Below are 19460 nucleotides of genomic sequence, written 5' to 3'. Positions count from 1 at the left end.
AGAATCTTAGAATCCATATTCATCAGTGATATTGGTTTGAAATTTCCTTTTTGGTGAGGTCTTTGCCTGGTTTGTGGATCAGGGTAATGCTGGCTTCATAAAAAATGTCTGGGCGTTTTCCTTCTGCTACAAATTTTGGAAAGAGCTTCAGGAGAAGAGGTGTTAGTTTTTTTCTTAAAATTTGGTAGAATTCGTTAGGGCATCCTTCAGGTCGCAGGGTCTTGTCTTTTGGGTGGTTTTTGATTACTGCTTTAATCTCGTTACTGGATAATGGTCAATTCAGGTTGTACATTTCTTAGTGGTTCCATTTTGGGATTTTACAGTTTTCTAGGAATGCATCCATTTCACATAGGTTGCTTACCTTAGTGGTATATATTTTTTTCCCAATTTAATTTCAGTGTAACCGTATTCATTGTTTTGGCACCACACCCAGTCCTCCATGCAATCCGAGCCCTCTCTATTACCCATCACGTGTTTCCCCAACCTCCCACCACCACTCTTTCAAAGCCCTCAGATTCATTTTCAGAGTCCATTGTCTCTCATGGTTTTTCTCCCCTTCCAATTTCCCTCCACTCCCTTCTCCTCTCCATCTCCCCTTGTCCTCCATGCTATTTGTTACACTCCTGACATAAGTGAAACCATATGATAATTGCCTCTCTCTGCTTGATTTCACTCAGCAGAACCTCTTCCAGTCCCGTCCATGTTGCTACCAAAGTTGGGTATTCATCCTTTCTAAATGGAGGCATAATACTCCATAGTGTATATGGACCACATCTTCCTTATCCATTCTTCTGTTGAAGGGCATCTTGGTTCTTTCCACAATTTGGCAACTGTGGCCATTGCTGCTCTAAACATTGTGTTACAGATGGCCCTTCTTTTAACTCCATCTGTATCATGGAGGAGTGTAATTGCAGGGTTATAGAGAAGTTCTATTTTTAATTTCTTGAGGAATCTGCACACTGTTCTCCAAAGAGGCTGCACCAACTTGCATTTCCATCCACAGTGTAAGAGGATTCCCCTTTCTCCACATCCTCTCCCACACATGTTCTTTCCAGTCTTACTAATTTAGGCCATTCTAACTGGTGTAAGGTGACAATTAATGTTGTTTTCATTTGAATCTCCCTGATGCCTTGTGATGATGTACATTTCTTCAGTTGTCTTATAGCCATTTGTATTTCTTCATGGAGAAGTGTCTGTTCATATCTTCTGCCCATTTTATGATATGATTATCTGATTTGTGTGTGTTGAGTTTGAGGAGTACTTCATAGATCCTGGATATCAACCTTTTGTCTGTCTTGTCATTTGCAAATATCTTATCGCATTCTGTGGGTTGCCTCTTTGCTTTCTTGACTGCTTCCTATGCAGCGCAGAAGCTTTTGATTTTGATGAAGTCCCAGAAGTTTACTCTGGCTTTTGTTTCCTTTGGTTTGGAAGCATTCTTGAAAGATGTCGCTGTGGCTTAATTTGAAGAGAATACTGCCTAAGTTCTTCTCTAGGATTTTGATGGATTCCTGTCTCACATTGAGGTCTTTTATCCATTATGAGTTTTTTCTTTGTGTATGGTGTAAGGAGATGGTCAAGCTTCATTCTTCTACATAGAGCTGCCCCGTTTTCCCTATACCAGTTATTGAAGAGACTGCGTATTTTCCACTGTATATTTTCTCTTTCTTTTTTGAAGATTATTTGACTATAGATTTGATGGTCCATATCTGAGCTCTCTACTGTGTTCCACTGGTCTATGGGTCTCTTTTTATGCCATTCCCATGCTGTCTTGGTGATCATTACTTCCTAGTAACCCTTGAAATCAGGCAACGTGGTGCTCCAGTTTTGTTTCTCTTTTCAGCAATTCTTAGCAATATGGGGTAGCTTTTGATTCCACACGAATTTTAGGTGTGTGTTTGTTTCAGCTCTTTGAAAGATATTGGTGGAATTTTTATTGCAATGGCATTAAATGGACCAATTGCTCTAAGCAGTACAAATATTTTCACAATGTTTATTCTTCTGATCCATGAGAATGCGATGGTTTTCCGTCTTTTTGGTTTTCTTGCATTTCTTTGATGTGTGTTCTCTAATATCTCGAGTACAAATCCTTTGCCTCTTTGTTTTGGTTTATTCCCAGGTATCTTATGGTTTGGGTGCTGTAGTAAATGGAATTGATTCTCTAATTTCCCTTTCTGTATTTTCATTGATAATGTGAAGAAAGCCACTGATTTCTGTATCATGATTTTGTATCCTGCCACATTCTTGAATTGCTGTTTGATTTCTGGTAGTTTGGGCATGGAGTCTTTTGGGTTTTCCATATCAAGTATGTCATCTTTGAGGAGAGAGAGTTTGACTTCATGGTTGCGAATTGGATACCTTTTATTTGTGTTTGTTGTCTGATTACTGTTGCTAGCACTTCACATCCTATGTTGAACAAGACTGCTGAGAGTGGGCATCCTTGTCATGATCCTGATTTCAAAGCGAAGGCTGTCGTCTTTTACCCTTTGAGGATGGTATTCATGTGGGTTTTTCATAGAAATGTTTTATGAAGTTGACGAATATTCCCTCTTTCCCTATACTTTGCAGCGTTTTAGTCAGGAGCGGATGCTGGATTTTGTGAAATGCTATTTCCTCAGCAATTGAGAGGACCATGTGGTTCTTCTGTCTTCACTTCTTGATATCTTCTATGACATTGATTGATTTGCGAACGTTGAACCAACCTTGCAACCCAGGGATAGAACCTACTCGGTCTTAGTGGAATGACTGTTTAATGTACTGTAGTTTCCTAGGAGCTAGAATCTTGTTGAGAATCTTAGCATCCATATTCATCAGTAATATTGGTTTGACATTCTCCTTTTGGTGACGTCTTTGCCTGGTTTGTGCATCAGGGTAATGCTGGCTTCATAAGAAGTGTCTGGAAGTTTTCTTTCTGCTTCAAATTTTGGAAAGAGCTTCAGGAGATGATGTGTTAGTTCTTTTCTTAAAGTTTGGTAGAATTCGCAAGGGCATCCTTCAGGTCCCGGGATCTTGTCTTTTGGGAGGTTTTTGATCACTGCTTTAATCTCGTTACTGGATATCAGTCTATTCAGGTTGTACATTTATTCCGGGTTCGATTTTGGGATTGTACAGTTTCCTGGGAATGCATCCATTTCACCTAGGTTGCTTAGCTTATTGGCATATATTGTTCTATTTTTTTTCCCAATTTCTTTTCAGTGTAACCATATTCATTGTTTTACAACCACACCCAGTACTCCATGTAATCCGTGCCCTCTCTATTACCCACCACGTGTTTCCCCAACCTCCCACCCCCTATCTATTTATGACTCAGATAATTTTTTTACTTTTGTAGAGATTTTTTAAATTAAATTTATTTATTTTATGCATAACAGTATTCATTATTTTTTTTTACCACAGCCTGTGCTCCATGCAATCCATTCCCTCTATAATACCCACCACATGTTACACCAAACTCCCACCCCCCCTGCCACGTCAAACCCTTCAGATGGTTTTCAGGCAAAGACCCTATTAAAAAAGGAGAATTTCAGACCAATATCACTGATGAATATGGATGCGAAGATTCTCAACACGATCCTAGCAAACAGGATCCAACAGCACATTAAAAAGATTATCCACCATGAGTAGGTGGGATTCATCCCTGGCCTACAAGGATGGTTAAATATTTGCAAATCAATCAATGTGTTAGAACAAATTAATATGAGAAAAGAGAAGAACCACATGGTCCTTTCAATTGATGCAGAAAAAGCATTTGACAAATTCCAGCATCCATTCCTGATTAAAATGCCTCAAAGTATAGGGATAGAGGGAACAATCCTGTACTTTATCAAATCTATCTATGAAAGACTCACAGCAAATATCATCCTCAATGGGAAAAGCTTGCAGCATTCTCGTTGAGATCAGGAACAGGAAAAGGATGTCCACTTTCATCCCTCTTGTTCAACATAGTATTAGAAGTCCTAGCAACAGGTATCAGACAGCAAAGAGAAATAAAATGTGCCCTCAGATTCTTTTTCAGAGTCCATATTCTCTCATGGTTCCCCTCCCCTTCCAATTTCCCTCCACTCCCTTCTCCTCTCCATCTCCCCTTGTCCTCCATGCTATTTGTTATACTCCACACAGAAGTGAAACCATATGATAATTGCCTCTCTCTGCTTGATTTATTTCACTCAGCAGAATCTCTTCTAGTCGCGTCCATGTTGCTAACAAAGTTGGGTATTCATCCTTTCTGAATGGAGGCATAATACTCCATAGTGTATATGGACCACATCTTCCTTATCCATTCTTCCGTTGAAGGGCATCTTGGTTCTTTCAACAGTTTGCAAACGTGGCCATTGCTGCTATAAATTTGGGTTACAGACGGCCCTTCTTTTCACGCCATCTATATCTTTGGGGTAAATACGTAGGAGGGCAATTGCAGGGTTATAGGGAAGTTCTATTTTAATTTCTTGAGGAATCTCCACACTGTTCTCCAAAGAGCCTGCACCAAGTTGCATTCCCACCCACAGTGTCAGAGGATTCAGCTTTCTCCACATCCTCTTTCACACATGTTGTTTCCTGTCTTGCAATTTTAGGCCATTCTAACTGGTGTAAGGTGACATCTTAATGTGGTTTTCATTTGAATCTCCCTGATGCCTAGTGATGGTGAACATTTCTTCAGGTGTATGATAGCCATTGGTATGTCTTCATTGGACATGTGTCTGTTCATATCTTCTGCCCATTTTTTGATATGATTATCTGTTTTTTGTGTGTTGAGCTTGAGGAGCTCTTCTTAGGTCCTGGATTTCAACCTTTTGTCTGTACAGTCATTTGCAAATATCTGATTTTGATTTTGTCCCCAAAGTTTATTTTGGCTTTTGTTTCCTTTGCCTTTGGAGACATATCTTGAAAGAAGTCGCTGTGGCTGATATCGAAGAGATTATTGCATATGTTCTCCTCTAGGATTCTGAAGGATTTTTGTCTCACCTTGAGTTTTTTTATCCATTATGATTTTATCTTTGTGTATCGTGTAAGAGGATGGTCGAGTTTCATTCTTTTACATAGAGCTGCCCAGTTTTCCCTGCACATGTTATTGAAGAGACTGCCTTTTTTCCACTGTGTATATTTTTTCCTGCTTTTTGGAAGATTATTTGGCCATAGAGTTGATGATCCATGTCTGAGCTCTCTACTGTGTTCCACGGGTCTGTTTTTATGCCCGTCCCATGCTGTCTTGGTAATCATAGCTTCATAGTAACCCTTGAAATCAGGCAACGTGGTGGTCCAGTTTTGTTTCTCTTTTCAGCAATTCTTAGCAATACGGGGTCGCTTCAGATTCCACACAAATTTTAGGCATGTGTTTGTTGCAGCTCTTTGAATGATACCGGTGGAATTTTTATTGCAATGGCATTAAATGGATCAATTGTTCTAAGCAGTATAGACATTTTCACAATGTTTATTCTTCTGATCAATGAGAATGCAATGGTTTTCCATCTTTTTGGTTTTCTTGCATTTCTTTCATGAGTGTTCTCTAGTTCCTCAAGTACAAATCCTTTACCTCTTTGGTTTGGTTTATCTGATGGATTGGGTGTTGTAGTAAATAGAATTGATTCTCTAATTCCCCTTTCTGTATTTTCATTGATAGTGTAGAAGAAAGCCACTGATTTCTGTATCATGATTTTGTATCCTGCCACATTATTGAATTCCTGTTTGATTCTGGTAGTTTGAGGGCAGAGTGTTTTGGGTTTTCCATAACAATTATGTCATGTTTGAGGAGAGAGAGTTCGACTTCTTTGATGCCAATTGGATACATTTTACTTCTCTTTGTTGTCTGAGTGCTGTTGCTAGGACTTCACATCCTATGTTGAACAAGAGTGCTGAGAGTGGGCATCCTTGTCATGTTCCTGATTTCAAAGCGAAGGCTATTATCTTTTACCATTTGAGGATGGTATTCTTTGTGGGTTTTTCATAGAAACATTTTATGAAGTTGATGAATATTCCCTCTATCCACAAACTTTGCAGCGTTTTAGTCAGGAGCGGATGCTGGATTTTTTCAAATTCTGTTTCTTCATCAATTGAGGGGACCATGTGGTTCTTCTCTCTTCATTCTTCATTGGTTATATGACATTGATTGATTTGTGGATGTCGAACCAAACTTGCAGCCCTGGGATAGATCTTACTCGGTCTTGTTGGAATGACTGTTTAATGTACTGTAGGTCCTAGGAGCTAGAATCTTGTTGAATATCTTATCATCCATATTCATTAGTGATATTGGTTTGAAATTCTTCTTTTTGGTGAGGTCTTTGCCTGGTTTGTGGATCAGGGTAATGTTGGCTTCATAAAAAGTGTCTGGACGTTTTCCTTCTGCTACAAATTTTGAAAAGAGCTTCAGAAGAGGTGTTAGTTCTTTTCTTAAAGATTGGTAGAATTCGCTAGGGCATCCTTCAGGTCGCAGGGTCTTGTCTTTTGGAGGATTTTGATCACTGCATTTATCTCATTACTGGATAATGGTCCATTCACGTTGTACATTTCTTCTTGGTTCAATTTTGGGGTTGTACAGTTTTCTAAAAATGCATCCATTTCACCTAGGTTGCTTAGCTTATTGGCATCTATTGTATTTTCCCCAATTTCTTTTCAGTGTAAACGTATTCATTTTTTTAGCACCACACCCAGTCCTCTGTGCAATCCGAGCCCTCTCTATTACCCACCACGTGTTTCCCCAACCTCCCACCCCGCTCTTTCAAAGCCCTCAGATTCATTTTCAGAGTCCATTGTCTCTCATGGTTTTTCTCCCCTTCCAATTTCCCTCCACTGCCTTCTCCTCTCCATCGCCCCTTGTCCTCCATGCTATTTGTTACACTCCAAACATAAATGAAACCATATGATAATTGCCACTCACTGCTTGATTTATTTCACTCAGCAGGATCTCTTCCATTCCCGTCCATGTTGCTCCCAAAGTTGGGTATTCATCCTTTCTGAATGGAGGCATAATACTCCACAGTGTATATGGACCACATCGTCCTTATCCATTCTTCCGTTGAAGGGCTTCTTGGTTCATTCCACAGTTTGGCAACCGTGGCCATTGTTGCTCTAAACATTGGGTTACAGATGGCCCTTCTTTTCACTCCATCCATATATTTGGAGTAAATTACTAGGAGTGTAATTGCAGGGTTAGAGGGAAGTTCTATTTTTAATTTCTTGAGGAATCTCCACACTCTTCTCTAAAGAGGCTGCACCAACTTGCATTCCCACCCACAGTGTAAGAGAATTCCCCTTTCTCCACATGCTATCCAGCACATGTTGTTTCCCGTCTTGTTAATTTAGGCCATCCTAACTGGTGTAAGGAAACATCTTAAAGTGGTTTTCATTTGAATCTCCCTGATGCCTAGTGATGCTGAACATTTTTTCAGGTGTCTGATAGCCATTTGTGTGTCTTCATTGGAGAAGTGTCTGTTCATATCTTCTGTGCATTTTTTGATATCATTGTCTGTATTGTGTGTGTTGAGTTTGAGGAGTTCTTCCTAGAACCTGAATATCAACCTTTTGTCTGTCCTGTCATTTGCAAATATCTTATTGCATTCTGTGGGTTACCTCTTTGCTTTCTTGACTGTTTCCTATGCAGCACAGAAGGTTTTGAATTTGATGAAGTCCCCGAAGTTTATTTTGGATTTTGTTTTCTTTGTCTTTGGACACATATCTTGAAAGGAGTCACTGTGGCTGATATCAAAGAGATTACTGCCTATGTTCTCCACTAGGATTCTGATGGATTCCTGTCTCAGGTTGAGGTCTTCACCCATTATGATTTTATCTTTGTGTATGGTGTAAGGGCATGATCGAGTTTCATTCTTCTACATAGAGCTGCTCAGTTTTTCCTGCAACAGTTATTGAAGAGCCTGTCTTTTTTCCATTGTAAATTTTTTTCCTGCTTTCTTGTAGATTATTTGGCCATAGAGTTGATGGTCCATATCTGAGCTCTCTACTGAGTTCCACTGGTATGGGTCTGTTTTAATGCCCGTCCTGTGTTGTATTGGTGATCACAGCTTCATAGTAACCCTTGAAATCAGGCAACGTGGTGCTCCTAGTTTTTTATTTTCTTTTTAGCAATTCTTAGCAATACGGGGTCGCTTCTGATTCCACACAAATTTGAGGCGTGTGTTTGTTCCAGCTCTTTGAAAGATACCGGTGGAATTTTGATTGGAATGCCTTAAGTGGATCGATTGCTCTAGGCATTATAGACTTTTCAACAATGTTTATTCTTCTGATCCATGAGAATGCAATGGTTTTACATCTTTTTGGTTTTCTTGCATTTTTTCATGAGTGTTCTCTAGTTCCTCGAGTACACATCCTTTAACTCTTTGTTTGGTTTATTCCCAGGTATCTTGCTCTTTGGGTGCTGTATCAATGGAATTGATTCCCAGTTTCCCTTTCTGGATTTTCATTGATAATGTAGAAGAAAGCCACTGATTTCTGTATCATGACTTTGTATCCTGCCACATTATAGAATTGCTGTTTGAGTTCTGGTAGTTTGGTGGTGGAGTCTTTTGGAATTTCCATAACAATCATGTCATGTTTGAGGAGAGAGAGTTTGACTTCTTGGTTGTCAATGGGATACATTTTATTTCTCTTTGTTGTCTGATCGCTGTTGCTAGGACTTCACAGCCTATGTTGAACGAGAGTGGTGACAGTGGGCATCGTTATCATGTTCCTGATTTCAAAGCGAAGGTTGTCATGTTTTACCCTTTGAGGATGGTATTCATTGTGGGTTTTTCATAGAAACATTTTATGAAGTTGATGAATATTCCCTCTATCCCTAAACTTTGCAGCATTTTAGTCAGGAGTGGATGCTGGATTTTGTCCAATGCTTTTTCTTCACCTATTGAGAGGACCATGTGGTCTTCTCTCTTCACTTCTTAATTGGTTCTATGATATTGATTGATTTGCAAATGTTGAACCAACCTTGCAACCCAGGGATAGATCCTATTCAGTCTTGGTGGAATGACTGTTTAATGTACTGTAGGTTTCTAGGATCTAGAATCTTGTTGAGTTCTTAGCATCCATATTCATCAGTGATATTGGTTTGAAATTCTTCTTTTTGTTGACGTCTTTGCCTGGTTTGTGGATCAGGGTAATGCTCGCTTCATAAAAACTGTCAGGAAGTTTTCCTTCTGCTACAAATTTTGGAAAGAGATTCAGGAGAAGAGGTGTTAGTTTTTTTTCTTAAAGATTGGTAGAATTCACAAGGGCATGTTTCAGGCCACTGGGTCTTGTCTTTTTGGAGGTTTTTGATCACTGCTTTAATCTCGTTACTGGATAACGGTCCTTTCAGGTTTAGCATTTCTTCCTAGTTCAGTATTGGGATTGTACAGTTTTCTAAAAATGCATCCATTTTACCTAGGTTGCTTAGCTTATTGGCATATATTGTTTTATTTTTTTTCCTTTTTCTTCTCAGGGTAACCGTATTCGTTGTTTTAGCACCACAAGCAGTGCTCCATGCAATCCGTGCCCTCTCTATTACCCACCAGGTGTTTCCCCAACCTCCCTCCCCCGTTCTTTCAAAGCCCTCAGGTTCTTTTTCAGAGTCCATTGTCTCTCTTGGTTTCCCTCCCCTTCCAATTTCCCTCCACTCCATTCTCTTCTCCATCTGCCCTTCTCCTCCATGTTATTTGTTACACTCCACACATAAATGAAACCATATGATAATTGCTGCTCTGAGCTTGATTTATTTCACTCAGCCGAATCTTTTCCAATTCCGTCCATGTTTCTACCAAAGTTGGGTATTCATCCTTTCTAAATGGAGACATAATACTCCAAGTGTATATGGACCACATCTTCCTTATGTGGAAAAAAAAAAACAATATATTCTGTTGAAGGGCATCTTGGTTCATTCCACAGTTAGGCAACCGTTGCCATTGCTGCTCTATACTTTGGGTTATAGATGGTCCTTCTTTTCACTCCATCTGTATATTTGGGGTAAATACCTAGGAGTGTAATTCCAGGGTTTTACGGAAGTTCTATTTGTAATTTATTGAGGAATCTCCACACTGTTCTCCAAAGACGCAGCAGCAACTTGCATTCCCACCCACAGTGTAAGAGGATTCCCCTTTCTCCACATCCTCTCCCACACATGTTCTTTCCCGTCTTGCTAATTTAGGCCATCCTAACTGGTGCAAGGTGACATCTTAATGTGGTTTTCATTTGAATCTCCCTGGTGCCTTGTGATGATGAACATTTTTTCAGGTGTCTGATAGTCATTTATATGACTTCATTGGAGAAGTGTCTTTTCATATCTTCTGCCCATTTTTTGATATGATTTTCTGTTTTGTGTGTGTTTAGGTTGAGGAGTTCTTCATAGATCCTGGATATCAATCTTTTGTCTGTCCTGTCATTTGCAAATGTCTCATTTTGATGAAGTCCCCTAATTTTATTTTGGCGTTTGTTTCCTTTGCCTTTGGAGACATATCTTGAAAGAAGTCGCTGTGGCTGATATCGAAGAGATTACTGCCTATGTTCTCCTCTAGGATTCTGATGGATTCCTGTCTCAGGTTGAGGTCTTTTATCCATTATGAGTTTATCTTTATATATGGTGTAAGAGGATGGTCAAGTTTCATTCTTCTACATAGAGCTGCCCAGTTTTCCCTGCACCATTTATTGAAGAGACTGCCTTTTTTTTCCACTGTATATTTTTTCCTGCTTTCTTGAAGATTATTTGACCATAGAGTTGATGGTCCATACTGAGCTCTCGATTGTGTTCCACTGGTCTATGCCTCTGTTTTTATGCCAGTCCCATGATGTCTTGGTGATCACAGCTTCATAGTAACCCTTGAAATCAGCCAACATGGTGCTCCCAGTTTTGCTTCTCTTTTCAGCAATTCTTAGCAGTACGGGGTCGCTTCAGATTCCACACAAATTTGTGGTGTGTGTTTGTTTCAGCTCCTTGAAAGATACCGGTGGTATTCTGATTGGAATGGCATTAAATGGACCAATTGCTCTAAGCAGTATAAACATTTTAACAATGTTTATTCTTCTGATCCATGAGAATGCAAAGGTTTTCCGTCTCTTTGGTTTTCTTGCATTTCTTTCATGAGTGTTCTCTAGTATCTCGAGTACAGATCCATTACCACTTTGGTTTGATTTATTCCCAGGTATCTTATGATTTGGGTGCTGTAGTAAATGGAATTGATTCTCTAATTTCCCTTTATGTATTTTGATTGCTAATGTAGAAGAAAGCCACTGATTTCTATATCATGATTCTGTACCTGCCACATTATTGAATTGCTGTTTGATTTCTGGTAGTTTGGGTGTTGAGTCTTTTGGGTTTTCCATATCAAGTATTTCATCTGTGAGAAGAGAGAGTTTGATTTCTTGGTTGCCAATAGGATACCTTTTATTTGTCTTTGTTGTCTAATTGCTGTTGCTAGGACTTCACATCCTATGTTGAACAAGAGTGGTGAGAGTGGGTATCCTTGTATTGTTCCTGATTTCAAAGCAAAGGCTGTCATCTTTTAACCTTTGAGAATGGTGTTCACTGTGGGCTTTCCATAGAAACTTTTTATGAAGTATACGAGTGGTTGCTAGATTTTGTCAAATGTTTTTCTTTAAAGATTTTTATTTATTTATTTGACAGACAGATTACAAATAGGCAGAGGAGATATGCAGAGAGAGAGAGGAGGAAGCATGTCCCCCGTCGAGCTGAGAGCCTGATGTGGGGCTTGATCCCAGAACCCTGGGACCATGACTGGAGCTGAAGGCAGAGGCTTTAACCCACTGAGCCAACCAGGCGCCCCTGTCAAATGCTTTTTCTTCACCAATTGAGAGGACCATGTGGTTATTCTGTCCTCACTTCTTAATTTATTCTATGACATTGATTGATTTGCGAATGTCGAACAACCTTGCAACCCAGCGATAGATCCTACTTGGTCTCGGTGGAATGACTGTTAAATGTACTGTAGGTTCCTACGAGCTAGAATCTTGTTGAGAATCTTACGATCCATATTCATCAGTGATATTGGTTTGAAATTCTCCATTTTGGTGACGTGTTTGTCTGGTTTGTGGATCAGGATAATGCTGGATTCATAAAAAGTGTCTGGAAGTTTTCCTTCTGCTTCAAATTTTGGAAAGAGCTTCAGGAGAAGAGGTGTTAATTCTTATCTTAAAGTTTGGTAGAATTCGCTAGGGCATCCTTCAGGTCGCGGGGTCTTGTCTTTTGTGAGGTTTTTGATCACTGCTTTAATATAGTTACTGTTATAACTGTCCATTCAAGTTGTGCATTTCTTCCTGGTTCAATTTTGGGATTTTACAGTTTTCTATGAATGCATCCATTTCACCTAGGTTGCTTACCTTATTGGCATATATTGTTTTATTTTTTTCTCAATTTCTTTTCTGTGTAACCGTATTCATTGTTTTAGCACCACACCCAGTGCTCCATGCAATCCCTGCTCTCTCTATTACCCACCACGTGTTTCCCCAACCTCCCACCCCCACTCTTTCAAATCCCTCAGATTCATTTCAAGTCCATTGTCTCTCATGTTTTCCCTCCCCTTCCAATTTACTACACTCACTTCTCCTCTACATCTCCTCCATGTTATTTTTTACACTCCTGACATAACTGAAACCATATGAAAATTGCTTCTCTCTGCTTTATTTATTTCACTCAGCATAATGTCTTCCAGTCCCGTTTATGATGTTACCAAAGTTGGGCATTCATCCCAACTGAATGGAGGCATAATACTCCATAGTGTATATGGGCCACATCTTCCTTATCCATTCTTCCTTTGAAGGACATCTTGGTTCTTTCCACAGTTTGGCACGGCCATTGCTGCTCTAAACATTGGGTTACAGATGGCCCTTCTTTTCATTCCATTTGTATATTTGGGGTAAATACCTAGGAGTGTAATTGCAGGTTTATAAGGAAGTTCTATTTTTTATTTCTTGAGGAATTTCCACAATGTTCTCCAAAGAGGCTGCACCAACTTGCATTCCCACCCGTAGTGTAAGAGAATTCCATTTTCTCCACATCCTCTCCAACACATGTTGTTTCTCGTCTTGCAAATTTAGGCCATCCTAACTGGTGTAAGGTGACATCATAATGTGTTTTTCATTTGAATCTCCCTGGTGCCTAGTGATGATGAACATTTCTTCAGGCGTCTGATAGACATTTGTATGTCTTCATTGGAGAAGTGTCTATTCATATCTTCTGCCCATTTTTTGATATGATTATCTGTTTTGTGTTTGTTGAGTTTGAGGAGTTCTTCATAGATCCTGGATATTAACCGTTTGTCTGTACTGTCATTTGCAAGTATCTGATTTTGATGAAGTCCCAAAGTTTATTTTGACTTTTGTTTCCTTTGACTTAGGAGATATATCTTGAAAGAAGTCGCTGTGGCTGATATCGAAGAGATTACTGCATATGTTCTCCTCTAGGATTCTGATGGATTTCTGTCTCAGGTTGAGGTCTTTTATCCATTATGAGTTTATCTTTGTGTGTGGTGTAAGAGGATGGTTGAGTTTCATTCTTCTACATAGAGCTGCCCAGTTTTCCCTGCACAAGTTATTGAAGAGACTGCCTTTTTTCCACTGTATATTTTTTCCTTCTTTCTGGAAGATTATTTGGCCATAGAGTTGATGGTCCATTCTGAGCTCTCTACTGTGTTCCACTGGTCTATAGGTCTGTTTTTATGCCCGTCCCAGGCTGTCATGGTGATCACAACTTCATAGTAACACTTGAAATCAGGCAACGTGGTGCTCCAAGTTTTGTTCCTCTTTTCAGCAATTCTTAGCAATGCGGGGTCGCTTCAGATTCCACACAAATTTTAGTCGTGTGTTTGTTACCGCTCTTTGAAAGATACCGGTGAAATTTTTATTGCAATGGCCTTAAATGGTCGATTGCTTTAAACAGTATAGACATTTTCACAATGTTTATTCTTCTCATCCATGAGAATGCAATGTTTTTCCGTGTTTTTCGTTTTCTTGCATTTTTTCATGAGTGTTCTCTAGTTCCTCGAGTACAAATCCTTTAACTCTTAGTTTGGTTTATTCCCAGGTATATTATGGTTTGGGTGCTATAGTAAATGGAATTGATTCTCTAATTTCCCTTTCTGGATTTTCATTGAAAATGTAGAAGAAAGCCACAATTTCTCTACCATGATCTTGTATCTAGCCACATTATTGAATTGCTGTATGAATTCTGGTTGTCTGGAGGCAGAGTCTTTTGCGTTTTCCATATCAAGTATGTCATCTGTGAGGAGAGAGAGTTTGCCTTCTTCGTTGACAATTTGGATAACTTTTCTTTCTCTTTGATGTCTGATTGCTGTTGCTAGGAATTCACATGCTATATTGAACTAGAGTGGTTTAGTGGGCATCCTTTTCATATTCTTGATTTCAACCCAAAGGCTGTCACCTTTTACCTTTTGAGGATATTATGCACGGTGGGTTTTTCATAGAAACATTTTATGAAGTTGACCAATATTCCCTCTATCCCTATACTTTGCAGTTTTTAGTCATGAGCAGATGCTGGATTTTGTCCAAATGTTTTTCTTCACCAATTGAGAGGACCATGTGGTTCTACTCTCTTCACTTCTCAATTTGTTTTATGACATTTATTGATTTGTGAATGTCGAACCAACCTTGCATCCCAGGGATAGATCCTACTCGGTCATCGTGGAATGACTTTTTAATGTACTGTAGGTTTCCAGGAGCTAGAATCTTGTTGAGAATCTTATCATCCATATTCGTCAGTGATATTGGTTTGAAATTCTCCTTTTTGGTGAGGTCTTTGCCTGGTTTGTGGATTAGGGTAATGCTGGCTTCATACAAAGTGTCTGGAAGTTTTCCTTATGCTTCATATTTTGGAAAGAGCTTCAGGAGAAGAGGTGTTAGTTCTTCTCTTAACGTTAGGTAGAATTCACTAGGGCATCCTTCAGGTCGCGGGGTCTTGTCTTTTGGGAGGTTTCTGATCACTGCTTTAATCTCATTACTAAATAACGGTCTATTCAGGTTGAACATTTCTACCTGGTTCAATTTAGGGATTTTACAGTTTTCTAGGAATGTATCCATTTCACCTAGGTTGCTTAGCTTATTGGCATATATTGTTTTTTTTTTTTCAATTTCTTTTCAGTGTAACCGTATTAATTGTTTTAACACCACACCTAGTGCTCCACGCAATCCGTACTCTCTCTATTACCCACCTCATATTTCCCCAACCTCCAACTACCACTCTTTTAAAGCCCTCAGATTCTTTTTCAGAGTCCATAGTCCCTCATGGTTTCCCTCCCCTTCCAAATTCTCTCCACTCCCTTGTCCTCCATGCTATTTGTTATACTCCACAAAGAAGTGAAACCATATGATAATTGACTCTCTCTGCTTGATTTATTTTACTCAGCAGAATCTCTTCCAGTCCCGTCCATGTTTCTACCAAACTTGGGTATTCATCCTTTCTGAATGGAGGCATAATACTCCAGAGTGTATATGGACCTTCCTTATCCATTCTTCCGTTGAAGGGCATCGTAGTCCTTCCAAAGTTTAGCAACCATGGCCATTGTTGCTCTATAAATTAGGTTACAGATGGCCCTTCTTTTCACACCAACTGAATCTCTGGAGTAAATACCTAGGAGTGTAATTACATGGTTAAAGGGTAGTTCTATTTTTAATTTCTTGAAGATTCTCCACAGTGTTCTCCATAGAGGCTGCACCAACTTGCATTCCCACCAACAGTGTAACAGGATTCCCCTTTCTCCGCATCCTCTCCAACACATGTTGTTTCCTGTCTTGCGGATTTGGGCTGTTCTAACCAGTGTCAGGTGCTATCTCAAGGTTGTTTTAGTTTGCATCTCCCTAATGGCTAGTGATGGTGAGCATTTTTTCATGTGTCTGATAGTCATTTGTCTGTCTTTGTTGGAGCAGTGTCTTTTCATATCTTCTGCTCTGTTTTGTGTGTGTTGAGTTTGACGTGTTCTTTCTAGATCCTGGATATCAACTTTTGTCTGTCCTGTCATTTGCAAATATCTACTCGAATTCTGTGGGATGCCCCTTTGTTTTGTTGACCGTTTCCATTGCTGTTCAGAATCTTTGGATCTTGAGGAATTCCCAAAAGTTCATCTTTGCTTTTGTTTCCTTTGCCTTTGGAGACATATCTCGAAAGAAGTTGTTGTGGGCAATGTTGAAGAGGTTACTGAGTATCTTCTCCAAGATTCTGACGGATTCCTGCCTCATGTTGAGGTCTTTTATCCATTATGAGTTTCTTTCTGTGTATGGTGTCAGAGAATGGTCAAGTTTCATTCATCCACACATAGCTGTCCCAATTATCACAGCACCTTTTATTAAAGACTATTTTCCTCTGTATATTTTTTTCCTGTTTTGTTGGAAAATTATTTGACTGTAGATTTGTTGGTCCATATCTGATCTCTCTACTCTGTTCCACTGGCTTATGGGTCTGTTTTTATACCAGTCCCATGCTGTCTTGGTGATCACAGCTTTGTAGTAACCCTTGAAACCAGGCAATGTAATGCTCCCACTTATGTTTTTCTTTTCGGCATTTCCTTAGCAATACGGGGTCTCTTCTGATTCCACACCAATTTTTGGCTTGTGTTTGCTCCAGCTATTGAACTATACCGGTGGAATTTTGATCAGAATGGCATTAAAAGGATAGATTGCTCTAGGCTGGACCAGATCCATGGGACAGGGCCAAGGAGGGGAGCACCGCAGGCCTAGGAGATGGAGGTGTCGGCCTTGTCGGTTCCACTTTGGTGGCCTATGAATTCGTTGGGTTGGCCTAGAAGTCCCAGTCTGCAGGAACAGAGTCCATGTGGCTTTAGACCTACAGAGGCTTTTCGGAGCTGCCTTAGGGGTCTGTGGTATGCTCGGCAGTACCGATTCATGTCACTGGATGGCGTGGTGAGTTGTGGTTCCCAGAGCTCATTAGGGTGCAATGCTGCTTGCCCCCAGCGGGGGCAGTGGCGAGCTGCCGTGGCCAACACACCAGAAGAGCTGACTGTGCAGCCTGCTGGTTCTGAGAGCAGTGATGAGGGGCTGCAGGGAACGTGAGGTATGGCTGCTTGTTGTTCCTGGACAGTGTTGAGCTGAAGCCTCTGTTTCCCCATACTCATGAATGGTGGTAAGAATTGCTTGAGTCAGGCCCCCACTCAGTCAGCATGTGACCCATTGCCCCACGTTGATGGGAATGTGCTGTCAGGATGGTTCAGGAGGGCCCTCCCGGTGGGGCACTGGAGACGGGGGAACCTAATTCAATCCATGGTGCCTTTGGAACCAAGGGGTGGAGTGGCTGTTTGGAAGAGTCTATTTGCTTCTCCAAAAAGGACAAGGGCATGGGCCGGCTTGAGAAGGAAGTGGATGACCACTTAAGAAACAAGAATGTGTCTCTTATTCTCCCAGGAATTGGAGCAGGTGTGTAGGCGTTAGGTGGGAGTTGCCTCCATATCCGCACCTCACAATTCTTCTTCGCTCTGGCTCCACGAGACCTAAAGTATTGAAATCAGCATCTGTATCCATCCTGCAGCTTGTGTCAGGACGTTGTCATTCAGAGAAAACAGCAGGCCAGTGAGGCACATTGGCACATCCATGCCAACATGGGAGGTCAAAGTTCTCTTTCACCCCAAACATCCTGGGTCCTCTCTCACCTCCAGTGGAGCCAAAAAGTCCCACAAACGTAGCTGTCAGCCATGGAGGAGGGTGCTAGGCTTCCTGAATTTCCTTTGCAGGGAGCACCTGGCAGGGGAATCTCATTTTCTATGCTTCTTTCTGGCTCCCTGATGTATTTGGAACATCTATTTCCTAGCAAATCCCTTAGATTCAAAAAGGAAGATGAGATGGACTCGGTGTGTGTTTGGGACATAGACTGCATTCCTTTTTCGAACAAGGTTGATTCCATGTGTCCTAGGCTGTGGTGGAATGGCCGGCATCTAGAGGGTGGTCAGATAGAGGCTCGGAGGATGCCTTCTCCTTTGTCCAACGGGATGGATCCTAATGTATTTGACTTTTTTTATCTGAAGAGTTCCTACAAGGGCAGAGGGAACATTTGAAAGGATTCCAAGGAGACTTGGAGGATTGAAAAGGGAAGCTTGACTTTCTACTTTCACTCAGTGGACCCTCTAGAGAGTTGGCCATGGCATTCTTTCTCTGTAGTAACATGGGTGGTAAAGTCAGAAGGAGAGTCTTTGGGAATTCCCCTGGATAGAGGCATTCTGATGGCTTCCCATCGCATGGCGTCAGGAACCCTGGGGTGATTTTCTGGGGCTGATTGCCGGCCATTGTCTGAGTCACGTTATACCCCAGGTTTTCTTTTTCCTCCTTAGAAAATTGCTGGCAGGGAAGGTTCCGCATCAGGAGGAACACTCCTACACTGTCGGTGGGCATGCGGGTTCTTGCAGCCCCTCTGGAAAAGAGCATGGTGGTTCCTCTGAATGCTAAAAGGAGAACAACCCTAGGAAACAGCAGTTGCCCTCCTAAGAATTACCCTCAAGGGCACAAAAATGCACTACCAATGGGGTACAAGCACTGTGATATGGACACCAGCATTATCAACCATAGCAAAACGATGGAGGGTGTCCCAATGTCCATTCACTGATGAGCGATATATATGTATATATGAATGTAGACATCTAATCTCCCACATATTCTCACTGGAATAGGAGCCAGGTTCAGAAAGAATGTAATCTTACCATTTGCGAGGATGTGGATGGATCTAGAGTGGATTTAGCTATGCCATATCAGTAAGAAATGACCAATAGCCTATCATTTGCCGTCTATGGAATTTCAGAAAGAAAAGATGAACATAGTGGGGGGAGAAAGAGAGGTCAGTGAGGAAAGAGACTCCAACATAGAGCACCAACCGAGGGTAGCTAGAGAGCAGGGGTGTGGAGGGGAAGGATTCAATGGGTAATGGCTCTTAGGGAGGGCAGTCGTTGTGATGAGCTCTGGGTGTTCTGTGCAGGCAAGGAATCCTGAACTCCAACCCCTGAAGCTTCGGAACAAACACTGCATGGAAAGGAATTGGAATGGAAGTGAAGGAAGGAAAGAAGAAGACCGTGTTCTACTTCATGAAGACGGAGGTAAAAATGGAGTGATTTTCACTCTCTTGTTGTCTTGATGATCATTAGCAAACATACTGTGTTACGATCCACTAGGTTCTATTTGCATAAGGTGCCCTCAGAAAGCTTCCAGGAAGTTTCAGATGTCAGAACATTCCCATGTTCCATGGATATGTTCCTTGAAGTTCACCCAGGTACAAAGGTAAGTAGAGAGAAATAAGGAAGAAGAGGAAAGAGCTGTGAATCAGTCAAGAGGTAGCCATACCCCTTTGTCAAGGAAGCCTTGGGCTGATGTCCATCACGAAGAAGAAGAGGGGAACCAAGAGTTTTTGGCAGGCAGGGGAGTTCCAGGTCTGCCTATAGCTGACAGGGGTCCCTGAAGAGAGATGAGGTAGGGGTGTTGCATATCCTAACTGCTTATCTGGTGGTTGGATCTGAGAGGAGCCG

This window comes from Neovison vison, chromosome 4 (assembly GCF_020171115.1).
Source record: "Neovison vison isolate M4711 chromosome 4, ASM_NN_V1, whole genome shotgun sequence".
Lineage (NCBI taxonomy): Eukaryota > Metazoa > Chordata > Mammalia > Carnivora > Mustelidae > Neogale > Neogale vison.
Note: the sequence above shows the minus strand (reverse complement) of the source record.